The following is a 19,462-nucleotide window of genomic DNA, read 5'->3' on the forward strand; positions in this document are numbered from 1 at the left end:
GTTCTTGTTGAACTGAATGAAACTAAAACATATTTAGTGCCATTCATGTCTCTCCAACTCAGTAAAATAATCAGTACCAGGCTTTGAAAAAAATGAAGCATTCTGTTAATATTTTTTTGTATGTTTTTCTTTGTCTTGTGACAACGTGTTTGCAGAGTGTATGTGCCCAATACTTGGGACATAAGAAAAGAATAAGCATCTTCAACTCTGGAGAATGTACCCTTTTAAATGCAATAGATTTAATTAAGTAAATCAGAAGGTAATGCATGGTAACATTTATGGATTTTTCATGCAATGGAATCGAGTAGAAGGGAAAGCAAAAATTGTATATTGGTTCAGAAAGTGAAAACAGTCTTCACCTGCTCAAGAGTAACCTCCATGCTGGGTAATATTAGTATGTATGGATAAAGGAAATGGACAGGTAAAATTTGGAGGACCTAAATGCCTAGACAGAGGAGTTTTGTCCTTTGGACAGTTATGTCCCTCAGGGAAACAATTAATAATTTCTGGGTGGGGTGAGGTGATAGTAACTATTCAAGTGATGCCTTGGAAAGTTTTAGTTTGCAACAACATGCACACTGTACTCACTTGGGACAAAAAGAAGGCAGAGAGACCATTTAATAGGATAAAGCCAGAAAATAGTTGATGAGAACTTGTACAAAAAAAGAAAGATATACCCAGGGAGGATATTTAAAAATAGGATGTGTTTATAGAGGAATTAGAAAAAAAAATGAGTCAAAAGTTACACTGCTAACTCTAAAGAGATATTACCACTCAGTGATTTCATTCAATTACTTAAAAAATGCACTGGTCCTTTGTGTTCTCTTCTTATAGATAATCTAGAGCTTCTACTTGGCAATTTGTTTTCTACTTACTGAATTTCAGTGGGAACAGAAAAGAGTTGAGTCATAATCGAATTGTGAAATTGTCAAAGGTTCAACTGTTCTTTCATAATGATTAATTCATTCATGTAACTTTTATATGATATTTCTTATACACTTAGTATTCTAGATAAATAACATATAAAGAAGCAATTATAAACAATTATAATTTAGTGAGATAGTATAATTTATAGAGAAGCATGGATTTGTGTAGCAAATTTGTGTAGCAATAGTTGGACATAGGGAGGTCTAACCAAGGAGTTAATAGGGAGAAGTCAGGGATGCCTTCCTTGAGGAAATGATACCTGGACATAAAATGGAAAACTGAGTGGTGTCTAACCATTTAAAAAGATGGGGAAATAGGATGCCTAGCTGGCTCAGTCAGTAGAGCATGTGACTCTTGCTCTCAGGGTCATAAGTTCAAGCCCCACACTGGGTGTGGAGCCTACTTAAAAAAAAAAAAAAAAGATGGGGAGAGATTAAGATGTTCAAAGACACAGAGTTAAATCCTTACAGGAATTTTAGGCTGGTTTGAGTATTTTCTTGCAACATGTAAGGAAAAATGTGATGAGATATCTGGGCAGCACCCATAATATGAAGAGAGTTTTGCTCCAGGCTGAGGGGTTTGAGCTTTATTTTGAGGTCTTAGAATTCCAACCAAGATAATTATATGATCAATTAAACTTTGAAAGATCAGCATTGTTCCAGTGAAAAGCAAAGCATGAGCAACTGTAGAATTTTGGTAAGAATTGTGAGATTCTTAAATAGGGAGTTGGCAATATAAAATAGAAACTAGCAGCATATCCAAGGTGTTCTGAAAGAAGCATGCACAGGACTAGATAAATGATTAGATATGAGGTGAAGGGAGAGAGCAAGATAGCATGGTGGACTTTAGCTAGATGCTTACCAAACCAGTCCTTCCTCCTTTGCACAGAGGTAATTGATGTTTCTTAATTATCTTGCAAAAGGGGTAGAACTACATGTAAAGTTCTTGCCAATGGAATGTACACAAGTGATTTGTGGGCAAAGGAGCTAAAGAGGGAATCCTTTCTCTATGTTCTCTTTCATCTCCCAGGTAGATGACTGGATGATGTCAGGGTAATGTTGGAGCCACATTTAGAAGATGACAGATCCGGTGTGCCTGGGTGGCTCAGTCAGTTAAGTGTCTGCCTTTGGCTCAGGTCATGATCTCAGGGTCCTAGGATCGAGCCCTGCATCTGGCTCCGTGCTCAGCAGAGAGTCTGCTTCTCCCGCTCCCTCTGCCCCTGACCCCCATTTGTGCTCTCTTTCTCTCACTCTACTCTCTCTCTCTCAAATAAATAAATAAATAAAATCTTTAAAAAAAGAAGATGACAGATCCAATAGGTGAAAGCAGCTTGCATCTCCAAATGTCTGCATGGGGCAGAGACCCCAATGATCTATATTGACTCTAATGAGAATGAGAAATGGCAGAGGTGTGTGTGTGTGTGCTAAGACTTTGAAGTTTTTTTTAAAAATTTTATTATGTTATGTTAATCACCATACATTACATCATTAGTTTTTGATGTAGTATTCCATGATTCATTGTTTGCATATAACACCCAGTGCTCCATTCAGTACATGCCCTCTTTAATACCCATTACCAGGCTAACCCATCCTCCCACCCCCTCCCCTCTAGAACCCTCAGTTTGTTTCTCAGAGTCTATAGTCTCTCATGGTTCGTCTCCTCCTCTGATTCCCCCCCCTTCATTTTTCCCTTCCTACTATCTTTTTCTTCTTTTTTTTTTTTAACATATAATGTATTATTTGTTTCAAAGATACAGGTCTGTGATTCAACAGTCTTACACAATTCACAGCAGTCACCATAGCACATACCCTCCCCAATGTCTATCACCCAGCCACCCCATCCCTCCCACCCCCCAAGACTTTGAAGTTTTATGCTGTTATTTTAGTTTATTTTTTTTTTACATAGCAGCTAGAGTTATCCTGATTAAAACATCTGCCATTTAAATTTATGACTTGAGAATATGGGTGGATGAATAATATCTTTCACCAAACTCTGAAACATGCATGGTAGGATGAGTTTTTTGGGTGGAAGATAATTTTAGACATAATCAACTGTTTTTGATATGGCTATGATTTATCCAAAACTGTATGCCAGTTGGGGATTTGGATATGGCTCTGGAGCTCAGAGGAAAAGATAAAGCTGGAAACATGGTGATAGGAATTATTGGCATAAATTAAAATTGAATCTATGAGAGGGAATGATAATACCCCAAAATTTGTGTGCTATGAGAAGAGAAATTGTCCAGGACTAATGCCTTAGGGACATGAACGCTGAAAAAATAAAGAGAACAAGAACGTGCAAAAGATACTGAAGGAAAGGAACACAATGGTTGGGAGGAAATCCAGGAAAAAGGGTTGTCTCATAAAGTAAAGGAGAATAAAGCTGTGCACAGGAAATAATAACCAACAAAATCAGTACTTGCAAAGGGTCAAGGTGTATTTAGTCCATTAGGTATTACTGCTAGGGGGTCTGGAGTGTCATGACCATATGCCTTGTTTGCTCAGGAGAGTCTAACTTGAAGAGTAATTATTTTTATTTTTTTAATTATTATTTTTAAAGATTTTATTTATTTATTTGACAGAAAGAGACAGCGAGAGAGAGAATACTAGCAGGAGGAGTGGGAGAGGGAGAAGCAGGCTTCCTGCTGAGCAGGAAGCCCGATGTGGGGCTCAATCCCGGGACCCTGGAATCATGACCTGAGCCGAAGGCAGACTCTTAATGACTGAGCCACCCAGGTGCCCAGAATCTTATTTATTAATAGTGTCCCTTTCACCAGTTTAAATGATAGACTATGTGGTTATATTAGTCATAAGAATCTCTGGTAACAATAGTTCAGTTGTTATGAAATGAGTTTGCTGTAGATTGAGAAGTTCATGGGTGAGACAGTGAGGAGGGAGAGTCTCTTCAGAAGCTTACTGGTGAAAAGAAAGAAGGGGTTGGTTGAAGTAGTTTGTCAAGGAATCAGTGGAGAGATTTTTGTTGTTTGTTGGTTTTGTTTTCAAGTTAAGAGAAACTTGAGCATCTTTTATGCAAAGGGACAAAAAAAAAACTGTAGATAGGGAAAAATGTTAGATTTCTTGCTAATAAAGGAGATTTCCTAGATTAGGTTCTAAATGAGGCAAAATGGATTAAATGTCAGTTCTTCATCTGCTTCATTAACCATTGGTTCTTCCTGTTGCCACTCAGAGTCACAGGTATTGTGGGTTTTAGGCCTGCATCATGATTGATCCCTCCTCAAAGATAAAGACCATATTTTAGCAAAGACAATGATTTTTGTGATCTTGCAGGTGATTCATGTCTTCTTCAGCTTCAACATGTGTTCAGATGCTTTGTCATTATTTTTGCATGCTAATTCCTCTCATCAAATCATGAGATATAAAGCTGACACATTTTTAAAAAAGATTTATTTATTTATTTGAGAGAGAGAGAGCAGGGGGAGGGGCATTGGGAGGGAGAGAGAGAACCCCAAGAGGACTCCCAACTAAACGCAGAACCTGACTCAGGGCTCTATCTCACGACCGTGAGATCATGACCTGAACCAAAACCAAGAGTTGGACGCTTAATCTACTGTATCACTCAGGTGCCCTTAAGTTACACATTTTATTTAAGATCTGAGGTATAAACAGGAGCTTATTTATTAACCAATATCTCTTTTTTTCTTCTCCCTTGGGGATCATAATCACTACTCAGTCTTTGCCTACATATTAATGCCCTTAGAAATCTCTAAACCACAATTCATTGCATAGAAGTAAAAAATCATTTATCCACATTATGCTACTGAATTATCAGTGTTAACTGTACTATATATGAGGAAGAAGTCTGAATTAAAACCGGTGAGATAAAGTCAGACTCACTAGTTTAGATTCTTACCTACTTAAGAGAATGAGGAAATGTAACTTTCAATATCATTAATCATGCATCTCTAATAGGATATTTTGTTTAGCAGAGAACTTTATTGCAGCAAGAACCATTTTTTTTTAAATAAAAGAAATCTTTCTGTTATGGAAAAAAGGAAACTATTTTAAAACAGAATATATATTTTTTAAGTTTGAAAAAGTAATATTGCTTGAATTGGTGGAAGGCTTATGGGCAGAGCAGGCAATAGCTCAATGGTTCAAGCATAATAGCAAGCCAGAAGACTTAGCAGAACATGGAGGTTGAGATCTCATTATAGGTAGGACATTACTGCTGTTGAAGATCTGTTCCACTAGAGTTAATATTGGCTCAAGAGAAGTCATTTATCAGAGGGATGTCAGTAGTAATTGTGATTTTCCCCAAGTAGTAACATTGTATATAAATGATCATGTCTCATTCCCACGATGAGACTGCCATATTAAAAATATTGTAGTTTAAAAACTGTGTGACTCTTCTACTTCAACAGTCAAGCAATACTTTTATTATACTTTGCTTTCTTTTTCGCCAGGTCTCTGGAAATTTAGACCTGTTGGACAGTACTTACGTATTTCCTCATGGAGATGAATAAAACTTGAGGAAAGGAGGGGCAGCCTTAACATAGTAAACATTAAATAGTGTTGGAGGGGAAGAAAAATATTGACTTAAATGGACAGGAATATGAGGTTAACATGCTGGGGGGAGGCAGTCTTGACTGTACTGAGATGACAAACAGTAGACAAAGGTAGTCTAGGGGAAGAAGACCAGGTTAGCCTATATCAGAGGACATACAGATGAGATAATAGGATGTCATGCACTTTATATCAGGCTCTATTGTAGTGGGTGTGTAGGTTGCAACCTTATGAATCTTGTTTCTATAATCTGCACTTAAACTAGATTTGATGTTTCTGCTCCTAGGAGCCGGATTATTATTCACATGAAACTTGTCCTTCTTCCAATATTATCCATTTCAGTGAATGAATCCATCCAATTCCAAGAAAGAAAGCTCAAAATCATTCCTAATTTCTCTATCCTTTTCTCTTTTATGGCCAATCAATACCCAAGTCAGGTAAATCTCATTTCTTATGGGTATTTTAAAATCCATGAACTTCTTTCCTTCTTCATTCCTTATCACCCTAGTCTACATCCTATTATCTCTTAACTGGACTTCTGTGGCTGTCTCCTCACAGTTATTACTTTGTTCTACAAAACACTCTCTGGATAGCATTTCCTCTCCACACAGAAGCCACAGAAATGTTTGAACAATGTGAATATGATCATGTCAACTGCCTTTTTGAAGACCTTTAATTGTCTTCCATTTCTTTGGCAATGTTTTCCAACACCCATAACCACATGACTTTCTCTGTCAGGTGCCTCTCTCTGGAGCATTTTCCCCTTTTCTATTTAATCGTTTCAGCCAGCCAACTTATATACACCCTTCTGGCCTCAACTTAACTCTCATTCATAGGGAACATACCTTTGCCAGGTCTGAATATTATCTCCCTCTTTAATCTTTCATAAACTCACAGGTTTAATGTTGGGTCCATTGTTTTTCTCTGCATTTTTTGTTGAGGTATTAAAGCACAGATTTCAAATGTGCAACTCAAAGAGTTTAACAAATTAATAAACCCGTGTATCCACCAAACTGATTAAGATATATAGCATTTCCATTGTTGTAGAAATTCCTCTTGATTTCCTCTTAAATGTGCTTTTATTTGAATTTTCATGGTTTTTAATGAGTTTCTGTATCTTTTCATATGTTCTTATGATATCACGTGACAGTTACAGTTTCTATGTTAAATAATGTATTTTCTGTCATATTTCCTAGTTATGTTTTGTTTGTGCAGTAGAATATTTAAGTTGATCTTACATCTGGCAATGGTCATGAACTCTTCTATTAGTTTCGATGGTGTGTTTTTTCTATGGAGTTTTTGATTTAGGAAATAAAATGATCAGTGAATAATAAGAATTTTATCCCTTTCTTTCCAAATTTGACACTTCTGCTCTATTTGCAGTTTTGTAGCATTGGCTCAGACATAAAATATGACATTAAACTACAGCAGTGTGAGTGAGGTCACTCTTATTCTGTCATCTTAAATGAGGATGCATCTAAAATTTCTCTACTAAATATTTTTTTCTCAATGTAGGGTGAGTTTTTTAAATCACTATTAAATTAAAGATGTTTGTTTATATTACTAGCTCTCTGATAGTTTGTTTCTATTTCATCAATGCATATTAGATTTTATCAATTGCCTTTCAAGTGTGGAATCATCTCTGTAACCCTGAGAAAGGATATCTATCTATCTTCTATTATCTATCTATCTCATCTATTTATCTTGGTATGTATGTATGCATATATGTATGTATCCTATAGTATCCTATTCATCTATTTAAATCCCTATTTTTATCTATTTGTATATATCTTTATTACAAATATATGTGTGTGTGTATATATATATATACATACATATATATATATATATATATATTACTTGTACTGTTCTTATAGAACTATCTTTGATTTGGGTAACTTTCTCAACTGTTTTGTTTGTTTGATCTATATTTTACTGATTTCTTTAGCTTTATCTTATCCTTCCACTATCTTTTTATCAATTATCCAGCTTCTTGAGTTGACTGCTTACTTATTTTCAATGTCCCTTGGCTTTTGACTAAAAGCTACAAATTTCTCTTTCAGTACCAGTTTATCAGTGCCCCACAACCTCCGTATGGGGCCTGAGCACAGTGAAGAATTGGGCATGCATTCTGATGCATAAGGTGTTTCGAGTACCCACTGGCTCCAAGACTTTGGTCAAAAAAAATTCTGATGCATTGCTTGTTCAGCCAGAGCAGTGGTACTCAACCGGAGGTGATTTTGTCTCCCCAAGAGACATTTAGCGATGTTTGGGGACATTTTTGGTGTCATAATCTGGGATGTGCTACTTGCATCTACAGGGACACTGTTAAATGTCTTATGTTGCCCTAGGCAAGCCCCATAACAAAAATATCAAGTTCTCTGGCTGAGAAGCTCTTATCTAAAATATGATAAGACTATATGTAACATGCAATGTTGTTTTGACTATATTCTCTCACTTACTAGCAGTGTGATCTTGGAAAACTTACTTCTTTCTGAATCTCAGTTTCCTCAGAGTGGAAGATGACACTGCTTGCTCTGAAGGAAGGCACAAAATATATGACGGGTGATGTGACACAAGTGCTCAGTGAAAGGTGCTTGTTAGGGCTTTGCTCTTGGCTTTTGTAAGGAGGGCATAAGAAAGAGCTAAACAAAAATATTTCTGCATCTTCTGCAGTCATGCCGTGGAATACATTGCCACTCTGTAAGTCTCATCTCTGGTTATGTAATGAATTTTTTTGCTAAAAACTGAAAAATTTCAAGTTACCCAACCTTTAAAAATATACTACTACTGGGATTTTTGCTAATTAATATTGATCTGTTACTGTGGTTCTGTTATAATAATTTTACTTGGATGTGTCCGTTATTCTGTCATAATAGGTAGGATTAAAAAATACATAGCATTTTTAATATATGTATTTTATGAGAATTTGTCTTTTTCATTATGCTAGATAGCTTCATAGCACTTGGATTATACATTGGTTTTAGCATATTACCTACTTATTGTAATTGATCTGATTATTTTTGTGTCTTCTGTCTGCTACTAAAGTGAATTCAAGTGGCTTGTTAATCTTTACCTCCCTGGCAATTAGCACATGTAAGGGAACTGTCCACGCTACAGGGAAGAGGTCAGGAAGAGATGCTTATGGACAGGTGAATAGACAAACTTGAAAGAAGCAGAGTTCTTGAGCAGGAAAGTAATGGAATATAATACTGGGAAGGTTGGGTGTGGGAAATAACAGAGATACATGAATGTCAGGCAGGCTAAGGGGTTTGAAATGTTATTATTTCATTAACTTAATTGATTAGTGAAATAATGAGTCTGAGCAAGGGATTGACCTGGTAAAAAAAAAAAGTAGACATTTGGAAAGATTAAAGTGATTACAGTATGCAGGATAGACAGAGAAGGAAAGGAACTGGAAAGAGGGAGGACAAGTCGGGGTAATTTAATAAGTCACGCAAGAAGGTGACAGTCTAAATCACAGATAAAGTTGTGCATTTAGGGGAGACTTATGGAACCGGAAGTAATAGGACCTGGTGACTGCTTATAGCAAATGGGGAAAGGCCTTAGATATGGACTCCAAGGTTTACTGCTGGGAATGGTGGTGCTGGTGATAGAAATAAAGACACTAAGAGGTGAAGACAATTTTTGTGCAGTAGGTAAAAAAAATAAATAAATAAACTGACAACTATGAATTGAACTAACATGGTTCTAGTGCCTATGTTTGCAGGTAGGTGGTTTACATGATGTACTTCTCCTAGAGAGATGTTTCTACTTTAGAAAATTTGAATTCCAGATATTGAAAGGACATTTATGTGGCAATGTATGGTAGATAAATAGAAATGCAATATGAAACCTGGGTATAGGACAGAGTCAGTATAGAAGTGATAGAGCCTTGGACATAGATAAGATTTTCTAGGTAAAAAGTAGAGAGCATCACCAAAATTATATTGAACATTGAGAAAATCCACAGCTGAAAGAGAACAGGGAAGGAGCACAATACATACAATTTATTGAATACTTTCTATGTACCAAGCATTGAGCTAAATAAAACATTATACATTATTTCATTGAATATGCCTGGCACAGAACAAGCAGAAAATAAATATTTCTTTTAATGAAGGAATGAATTTCCATGATAACAATATTATAAAGTAGGAATTATTTCTGCCTCATTACAGCTAAAGGAACTAAGTCTAAAGATGTGTAAATAACTTCTTCATCATCATGTAATGAGTAACGGATGTTTTTGCATTTGAAGGAGGATCTGTTTGAGTTCAAAATATGTGGTTTTTCCATTATGACACACTGTCACTTTGGATAATGCTATTCCAAGAAAGGAGGAAGTTTGAACTAGAAAAGGATAATGAAATATGTGAAATGCTGGGGAAAAAAAGGAGAGAAATAAAATTCTAAAATTTAAAATGAAAATAGTCTACTCAAAACATGGATACCGGTTATGAACAAAACACAGAAAATCATGAATATTATATATTTGGAGCAGAAAAGATTCATGAAAATATGGTATTTGTATGCTGTATGTGGAGATTTTCTAAATCGAATCAATAGAAAACTAAGTGATAGAAATGACTTACTAATGGAGTCATAATGATTCCCTACGGCCCAGAGGAGTAAAAAGCCGAGGAAAGCAAAAGTGGAAAAGGCGCATGGCAAAGGACATTTTTCTTCTTCGCCTTGGGCTTCTGAGGGAATTATTTTGGAAACAAACAAACAAAAAATCCAGAAAATGCTAAAAGTTATTTGAGGTTATGCTCAGGATGGAGAAAAACAAAAGAGAAGATATGGATTGTGAGGAAAACAAACCTATGATGGTTGCTCTGGAGCCTGTTATGACCATGGAATAGTAGGCCCAGATGCTTGCTGCTGGATCATAATGCTAAGAATGAAGAGGTAAAGAATCATAGCTAATGAAAATGTAGTGGGGTTAATAAAGATGGACATTAGTGGTACATCAGAGTTTCTAGGAAGCATAAGTATGCTGCCATTGCAAATATCTGCCTCTAGGGAAAAGACCAGAATTGCTTGGATGCCCCACTTCAAGACATAAGGCAGTCTGTTTGAAACAGAGTGTCACAAACTTGCCAGGGGATTTCTCCCAAATGAGTTTTAAGTTCCTGGGCAATAGACTTTGTATAACTGGAAACACTAAACCTTGTAAAAAATAAAACTTTATGTGATTCTTTTTTTTTTTTTTCCTTTCAGATCCTTTTTTCCTAGGATATATTGAAGATCTGCTCTATGGCTGATGATACTATCAGTGTCCCAGACAGCATTTCTAGAATACACATTGAAGAATGCAATCTTGTAGTGTATGTGGGAGAGGAAGTGGGTTTTGGGGAAGCTGATAGAAAGATTGATTTCAAGGATATGAGGGACAAAAATCCCTTCTTTGAGATTCATGATGAACATGAGCATTTCCATAGCTCAAAAATATCTTAGGAAAGAGACTTATGCATTTCAGGATGACTCTGCATTTAACTTACTTTTTCCATGGAAGAATTTAAGAAATGTTAGCACTCTTGGACATTTTGGGGAAATACTGGTCTGGATTATAATTCATGTTTTGGAAACACTATTACGGCTCAGGAAGTGTCAATTATATTTTTTAAAATCTGTGTTTAGATTGTTAGGTCCTATAATAATCTCATTCTTTCTGGGTCTCAATTTAGGATATGAATGGGTGAAAAAGAGATTGGTGTTATAATAACTCACTGGATCATTGGAAGCATGTGGAATATGAGAAAGATGGAGATGAAGCAGCCTCTTTTGGATCAGGTTAAAAGGAGCAGCATAAGTAGGGGAAAAAGCCCCTACTGGTACTTTGTGAAGAAGAGGCATGTGATGCCATCAGGAACATGGGTGGGTACCGGACTGGCTTGGATAAGGTGGATAGAGTTAGGTAGTCTGTACATGCATGGAGTACAATGTTATTTTCTCTGTCAGAATAAAGGATTGGATTGATAACAGATGGTCTTTACTGTGTTGAATGTTATAAGGTGGAAAACCCATTGCATTTTATTTTAATGATGTTATGTGTAGTTATTGCATATGCAAATAATAACAGAAAGAATATAAATGAACAGCATAAATCAAATTTGAGACAGAAGATGAAATAAAAGGTGATTTTTGACTTAGTGAAGAGTGTGAGTATGAACCAAATACAATAGAAAACAGGTACTGATTCAGTTTACAAGTGTTTGAAGTCAACATCAAAGTGATACTCATGAAGTGGTGGAGGACTTGCATGGTGTATCTCATTGGTCCCAGGTAGAGACACAGGGGCAGGGAGAAGGATGTGAGAATGAAGATAAACTCACTTTTTATGATAACCTGCTGATATTTTCCCCTCCCCAAAATAGCCTCAATCTTGGCTGATCACTGGCATTACTCTAGTTTATCAGGAAAAAATATCCATAGCAGTGGTGTGTTAGTGACATGCTCCAAATCTGATGAGGAATGCAAAGTTCTTCCATCCCCTTAGCCCACACCCCATAGAGGAGACTTGTTGGTAGAGGTCAAGGCCATGGGTGTTGTTGAACTATGCTACATGGACATGTGACATATGAACATTTGGTTTAATGCTCTGCTGTTGCCATCTTGAAATTCTTAATCATTTTTTAATAAAGGGCCTTGCATTTTTATTTTTGCACTTGACCCTTAGAATTGTGCACCTGGTCCTGGCCATGGTATGACAAGTGTACATTCCTGTGTGCCTAGGGGTTTTTCTAGAAGCTTAGGACAGCATTAAGTTTCATTTTGCATAATCTTTATTGCAGATCAGACTTTTGAGCTGCTCCTACTCCCATAAATTTGGGGTTATAATAGAGGACAGGTACCTTCCCTCATGATACAGAAATCCAGTAAGAAGGGAAGAGAAGCTCAGGAAGTGGGGTAGGACAGCCTAGGCTTACAATTGATCAGGAAATGAGAATGTTTTGGGAATTATAAGGTGACACTATATGAAACCTCTGGCTGAGCGAAGTCTCTGAGCATACATAAGAAGACAGGGTTTAATATTATTGAGTTAATATTAATGAGTATTTAATATTACTAAGTCTTTAGACACAAACTTCATGGCAGATCTCCAGCAATCCAGAATAGTACAAGTGAAAAGCTTGGTCTAAAAACACCCCTCCCTAAAATTCAGACTCAATCTCAGAGTGTTTTACTTTGAAGGACCTACATTTTCTCAGCCTCAAGAAAAAAGATACAGTATAATTTTATCTATAACTCACTCAAGAATGTAGCCCAATCAGTATTTTGCATTCTGACCAATGATGTTAACCCTTCTGAAGGTAAATTAATTAGGAACCCTGAGGGGAGATAGGGAGGATGTTCTTGAATCTTTCCCATGGGGGCCAGAAATATCCTTTTCAAATATAAATAATTTTTAGAAGCTCCAGTTGTAATTGATAATAAAACTTTTATAGTTGACTGCATTTCTCTTCTCTCCCCAGCCTAATAAGAGCTGTAGTCCAGAAGTTGGAGCAAGTTTCCCCAAGGGCTAAAAGTGTTAGGATCACCAAACAAGAATGTTCACCGTGAAATGCAGTGAGCTCAGGCAATTTATAGCATTCATTCTCCATTTCCATGAACGGCACTTCATTGCTCCTCCATAGGCTGTGGGGAAATGGGTTTATTGCATTCATTTTAAGAGAGATTCCTGCACCTCTTTTGTGGGCCTTCCTACAATCTCAGCTATATTTCATCTCCTAAGAAGTTTGTAGCTTCAAGCAGCTAACTCTGGTAGGTGTGCTTGAGCCATTATCATCCATTTTTCAATAAAGCTGTGGGTGAAAGTGTCATTGATTCTTTTTCACCAGGAGAGAATATTAACTTTTTATCCTCATCATATTATCTCTCTGCTTGACTGATAAAACTGTCATGCTAAAGGAAAGGTCAGGAATTATCGAGTGGGTGTTCATTTAATTCCTCTCTCACCCCCCCTTCCAACAAATGTGTTGGGAATGTAACAGAAAATTTGTGTTTATGAAATGAGAATAGAAGAGGGAGATAAATGGATGAAGTCCTCATGGATTAATGACTTCATTTTGTTGTCTAGAAATATGTGTGAGCCTTAAAGTGTCTTCATTTATAACATACAGTTTCCCCTTATTTCATTTTCTTATGTTGATAGAAAGAATTCTCAAATGACATTTAACCAAGCTATGAGGCTTCTTTGATAGGTTGTCACATTCCTGGACATGCAGAGGGGTGGGAGAACCAGAGAGACAGAAGATTCGCATGGCCTAAAAAGATCATACTACTCTCATTATCCAATGCACTCAAGGAAGTTATAATTAGTGTTAGTTCTTCTAATTGTATTTTATTTTTCAGGTAGGATGGATTAATGCTGTGGTGAGCAGGTGAAAATGGGGAGGATCCAAATAGAAGAGATTCGTTAGACCCCTGGTGAATAATTTAGAGGAAACCAAACTGTAAACACAAGTGATAAAATTAATGGGCCAGCTCCAGGTGCTTCTTCTCTTCCCATTCCACTTTTTGTGATTTTTATCTTGCCCTGTATTCTCCAGACAGTCTGATGAGGTGGGAAGTTTAGGATTTCCCCCTCTCTCTGCTCCTACTCCCTAACCCTAAACAGCAATCTCACTGAACACCCAGGAGAGAGCATGATCTTAGTGAGATCTAGTTTGAATTCCAAATCAGCCATTTCATGTTATATTCTTGCTGTTCTTGTGAAGAAAAGGAGAAAGAGTAAGAGGTGATTCTCCTATGGAATTTCACTGTGTCTCTGAAGCCGAAGCTTAGAAGTCATCCTTGACTCTGCCCTGTTTTCCATTCCTCACATCCAGTAGGTCAGTAAGACTTTTCCAGTTCTAACCAATGAATATCTTTTGGGTCTGTGGGCTGTTCATTTTTTCAATGCCATTCCCTTAGATCAGACCCTCATGGTATCTTACTTGGACTCTGAGATGGCCTTCTAGTTGGTTTTCATCCTATCTCACACCCCTTTCCAGTTCCCTTCTCACTAGTCAAGGTGGAGTTCTTCCCAGGTGCATACTTGATTTAATTCCTAGCCTTTCACTGTAACTATAAAAGTTACACTAAAGTCTGGATGGATTTTGCTCACATGTAAACTTTTCCACAATCTAGCAATTGCCCACAACTCAACAATGTGTCCTCTCTATCTGTTTAATTAACTTTGTCAGGCCAACTACTTAATTTCTTTGTATATGCATATCCCTAGGCTTAAAGAGTCTCTCTGCATGGCACTTCCTTCCTCACCTAGTGGACCTATCTTAAATATGTCCTCTTCTTAGCCCCCGCTCATTCCTTTGAATAGTCTTCATAGCTTTAACATTTCTATTATTATATTTATTACACTAAATCAGATTTTTTTTAGTGTCTGCCCCTTTTTAGATATATCCCCTATATGGAAGAAGCTAATCCATTGGATCTTTGTATTCTGTGTCTAAGATGGTGCTTAGATTAGAGGTGCTTAGATGGTGCTTAGAGGTGCTTAAACCAAGGTTTAAGACATGAGTGAATATATTAATGAAGTCATGAGTATTTGATAATAATATAAACCTTCAGGGTCACAGTCCACATTAGGTGCCAATAAATGTTAGTCTCTCTTTTTCTTTCTCTTCTCTTTCTTAACATCAGTGTTTTAGTTAAACACACACACACACACAATGTTGTAGAAAAACCTAAAAGACATCCATGAGAAATGCCTGCTTTAGGGAAACCAAGTAAAAGATAATTTCCATGGGAAATAGCATCAAACTAGGTCCATGAAAGCCACCAAATGTGAAGTGAATGATACAAAAGCAGCTCCTTTAAATTAATTTCTCACTGGTATCCAACTTGGTGGGAAAAAACTCCATTTCCTATCTTCTTTCCCTGCATTTTACCAAGCTCCTGGAAGTTCACTAAAAGTGCCTTTCTGTAAACTGTTTTCTTTCTGGGGTAGTTTCTCCCTTTCCTCAGCCAACTAATTTGAACTCTAAATTAAAGCTCCCTTCTTCTAGAAGCAACCTTCAGTTGACAAGGCTGGTTGCATTACCTTTTCTCTGTGTTCACTTAGCCCCTGTGTTTTCTACCTTTCACCCTGTCTTGTATTCACTGTTTATGCATTATTCTTTCCCACTGATTGCGAGTTTCCTGAAGACAAAGTTGGTGGTTCATTGATCCTTATGTTCTAGTGCCCTGTACAATGTAGATATTTACTAAATACCTGAATGTATTAGTGACAGAACAAATGAATAAATAGCTGGCAGAAGTCCTTGCCTGTCATTGTTTTTAGAGTATATCCTACTGGGTGACAACTGCCCTTTGTATCCCGTGTATGGAAGAGTGCTTTGCCCATTATTCAGACTGATTGGAGGCAAAAGCTCTAAAAGCCAGAAATACTTAGCTCCACCTCTTCCCATCCAAGAGCAATGGAAGATATAAAAGGACCAATCTGAGAAACAAATCCACACTGTGGATCTTGACATCTACCTGCAAACATTTGTAAAGTCCTTCTCTTTTTGGCCTCTCATTAAACCTGCAGAAATTATGGGGCAGTTAAGCAGCTCTTGGCTGGCACTTCACTTTTTCCTCTCTGAAATCTGTGAGTTCTAATTATTTGTTGCCCTCTTGTGAGTCAGAGTTCACTTCTTTGCTGGGAAGAGCCTGTCTGCTGCTACCCCAGCACACCTATCCATTCCTGCCTTCCTCCTGGCATTTTTAGAATGCTATAACACTTAGGGAAACTTCTGATTAAAAAAGGTTTAAAATGAGTCAAGATGGCAGGTTAAAAATAACTGAAATGCCCCTGCTGTCCCAGTTAGTAGATGATGGCCTAGCAGTTAAACCTCCAGGCAGTGCCTCTGGCGAACTGAATCCAGCACCTCATCATTATCTTCCAGAAATCCTTAGGTTGGCTGAATCTGTAGCCATTAGCTAGAATAGAAAGGTTTTGACCTGTCATTTAAACAAGAAAAGTCAGCCAAGCCAAGTTTTTCATTATAGGGAAGATTTTTAGTGTTAGAAGAAATCATGGCCTCTTTAATTTGTAAAGGAATGATAAGGGAGCAACTTAGTGCTTCCTTCCACTTGTGTCCCTGCCAGTCTGGATTAGGTGTCCCCCCCATACATTCTGAGAACACCTCCATGATCCATAGCTCTTGTTGCTGGGGGAGACACCTCAGAATGGTGGCTGGGAAGGCAGCCTCTGGAGTTGAATTGCCAAGAGTGGGTGTCAGCCCTGCCACTTACTAGCTGTGCAATCATGGACAAGTATTTTACCACTCTATGCTTCAGTTTATTTATCAGTAAAGTGGATGTAAAAATATATTCCCTACCTCATGGGGTTTTTGTGCAAAAACTAAATGAGATATGCACACAGCTCCTGTAAGAGTGCCTAGGACACAGTAGATACTACATGTTAACTGTTATTATGACTATGATCATAGTTTTATAATTATTATCACCTGTCCTTTGTGTGCATACCTGCCTTTCCTACTGGACTGTGAATACTCTGAGAACAGGGATTTCATCTTTTGACTCTGAATCTCCAGGGCATAATGCAAGGACATCTTTAGTAGAAACCCAATAACTGAATGTTTGAATACATGGAAGGACCTAATTCAACATCTTCATTTGAGAGAGAAAAAAAATGAGACCACAGATCAGAAAAGGATCAGTGTCCAGAATTATAACCCAGCTTTCTTGGCTCCTTATCTGGTGTACTTTTCTAGGCTATTTGTGCAAGGAAAATGGAGGGGTAGGGTCAACTTCATGCTCTGGGGGTTTGGCCAATGATGGAATTTGAGGAAAGAAGATGAGAGCTTGAAGTATGAGGTATATCATCTCACTCTGTTATGGGGCCCAATTTTTCAGAGATTTCTGAGGCATCAAACTAAAACCTGTATCATTTAACAATGGCTTTTGAAGATTTAGCAATACATAGACATATCTATGCATACATATAATAACATGTAAAGCCAAAACTCAGAGTAATTATTTGACTAACTATACATAAGAAGTGAAAAATGACTGAGCCAGCACAAGTCTCATGACTGGCTTTTTAATTCAAGGCTCTTTTCAGTAATGCAAGTTAATCAATTATTAAATATTTAGGATGTGTTAGATACTGTGTTAGATGATTTGTGTTCATAATCTTAATCATTCTTTATGATCATCCTTATTTTATAGATGAGAAACCTGTAGCTTACAGAAGTTGGACAACTTCCAAGGTCATACAAATAGAAAGTAGCAGACCTGAGCTCTGTGATTCATTAGCAGAACACGTCCAGATCACTCACTGTCACATCCACCAAACCATCTCTGCAACCCTGCTTGGAAGCTCTGGACTTCTACAAGCCAGGAGAAACAGCAACAGCAACAATAATCATTACCAAATCCAACTGCATGAGATTCAATTTCATGTTCATTTTCCCATCTTCCAAAAAAAGATTTTTGGACTTCTGCTTTTGGTCAAGGTGGACTAATAGGGAGTGGATTTGTTCTCTTAACTAAAGCAACAAATAAAAGGACAAATATATATATATATATATATTAAGTTTTTAAAAAAGATTTTATGTATTTATTTGTCAGAGAGAGAGAGCACAAGCAAGAGGAGTGTCAGGAAGAGGGAGAAGTAGGCTCCCCGCTGAGCAGAGAGCCTGATGCAGGGCTTAATCACAGGACCCTGGGATCATGAGCTGAGCCCAAGGCAGATGCTTAACCAACTGAGCCACCCAGGTGTCCCAGGACAAATATATTTTTAAAATATATTTTTAAGACACTGGATATTAGTCAATGGAAAACAGTGACCCTGAGAAATAAGTTAAAAACTCAGCAAACTAAGAATAGAAAGGACTTCCTCAACTCTAGAAAATGTATTTACAAAACACCCACAGCTATCATCATATTTAACAAAGACTAAAAATTTCCCCTGATATCAGGATCAACACAAGGCTATCTGCTTCTTACATTTTTATTCAGCATTGTACTGATTGTTCTAGCCAGTGTAATGGTGGGGCTGAGGAGAGAATAAAGGGCATTCAAATGGGAAAGAAAAAAGTAAAACTGTTTTTATTTGAAGTTGACATGGTCTCTATGTAGAAAATCCAATGAAATATACAGAAAAGCTATTAGGTCTTATAAGAAAATTTAGCCATATTGCAAGATACCAGATCAATATAAAAATCAATTGTAATTATATGCACTAACATTGAATAATCAAAAATTAAATAAAAATACCATTTACAATAGCATCAAAAATGTGAAATGCTTAAGCATAAACTTACAAAGATATGAAAGATTGCTACACTGAAGATAAAACATTGCTGAAAGGAATTCTAGAAGATCTGAATAAATGAAGAGATATACAGGGCTCATGGACTGGAAGACTAAATATTGTTAATGCATTAATTCTCCCCAAATCGATCTCTAGACTTGACACAATGCAAGGAAGAATCCAATCAGCCATTTCTTGTTTGTTTGTTAGAGACTGACTGGTGGATGCTAAAGTTTATATGGAAATGCAAAGGACTTAGTGTAGCTGAAACAAGTTTAGAAAAGTATAAAGTTGCAAGTTTAATACTACTGGATTTCAAGATTTATTATAAAGCTAGAGTAATCAGGACAGAGTGGTATGGGCATTAATGAAGACAAATAGGTCAGTAGAAAAGAATAGAAAGAACAGAATTAGATCCACACATATGTTGACAACTGATTTTAGACAAAGATGCAGAAAAGAACTCAGTAGAGAAAGCATAGTCTTTTCACCAAAAGTTGCTGGTATAATTGGATATCCATATGCAAAAAAAAAAAACCAAAAAATGATCCATACCTCACCCCACATACAAACATTAACTGAAAATGAATCATATACCTAAAATATTAAACTTAAAATTATAACACTCCAAGAAGAAAATGTAAGAGAAAAATTTGGTGATCCTGGACTAGGCAAAGATTTCTTAGAATACCAAGGGCACTGGGGGGGCGGAGCAAGATGGTGGAATAGGAGAACTGGATTT

The sequence above is a fragment of the Leptonychotes weddellii genome, chromosome 1 (genome assembly GCF_054177405.1).
Source record: "Leptonychotes weddellii isolate Sample4059 chromosome 1, ASM5417740v2, whole genome shotgun sequence".
Classification (NCBI taxonomy): Eukaryota; Metazoa; Chordata; class Mammalia; order Carnivora; family Phocidae; genus Leptonychotes; species Leptonychotes weddellii.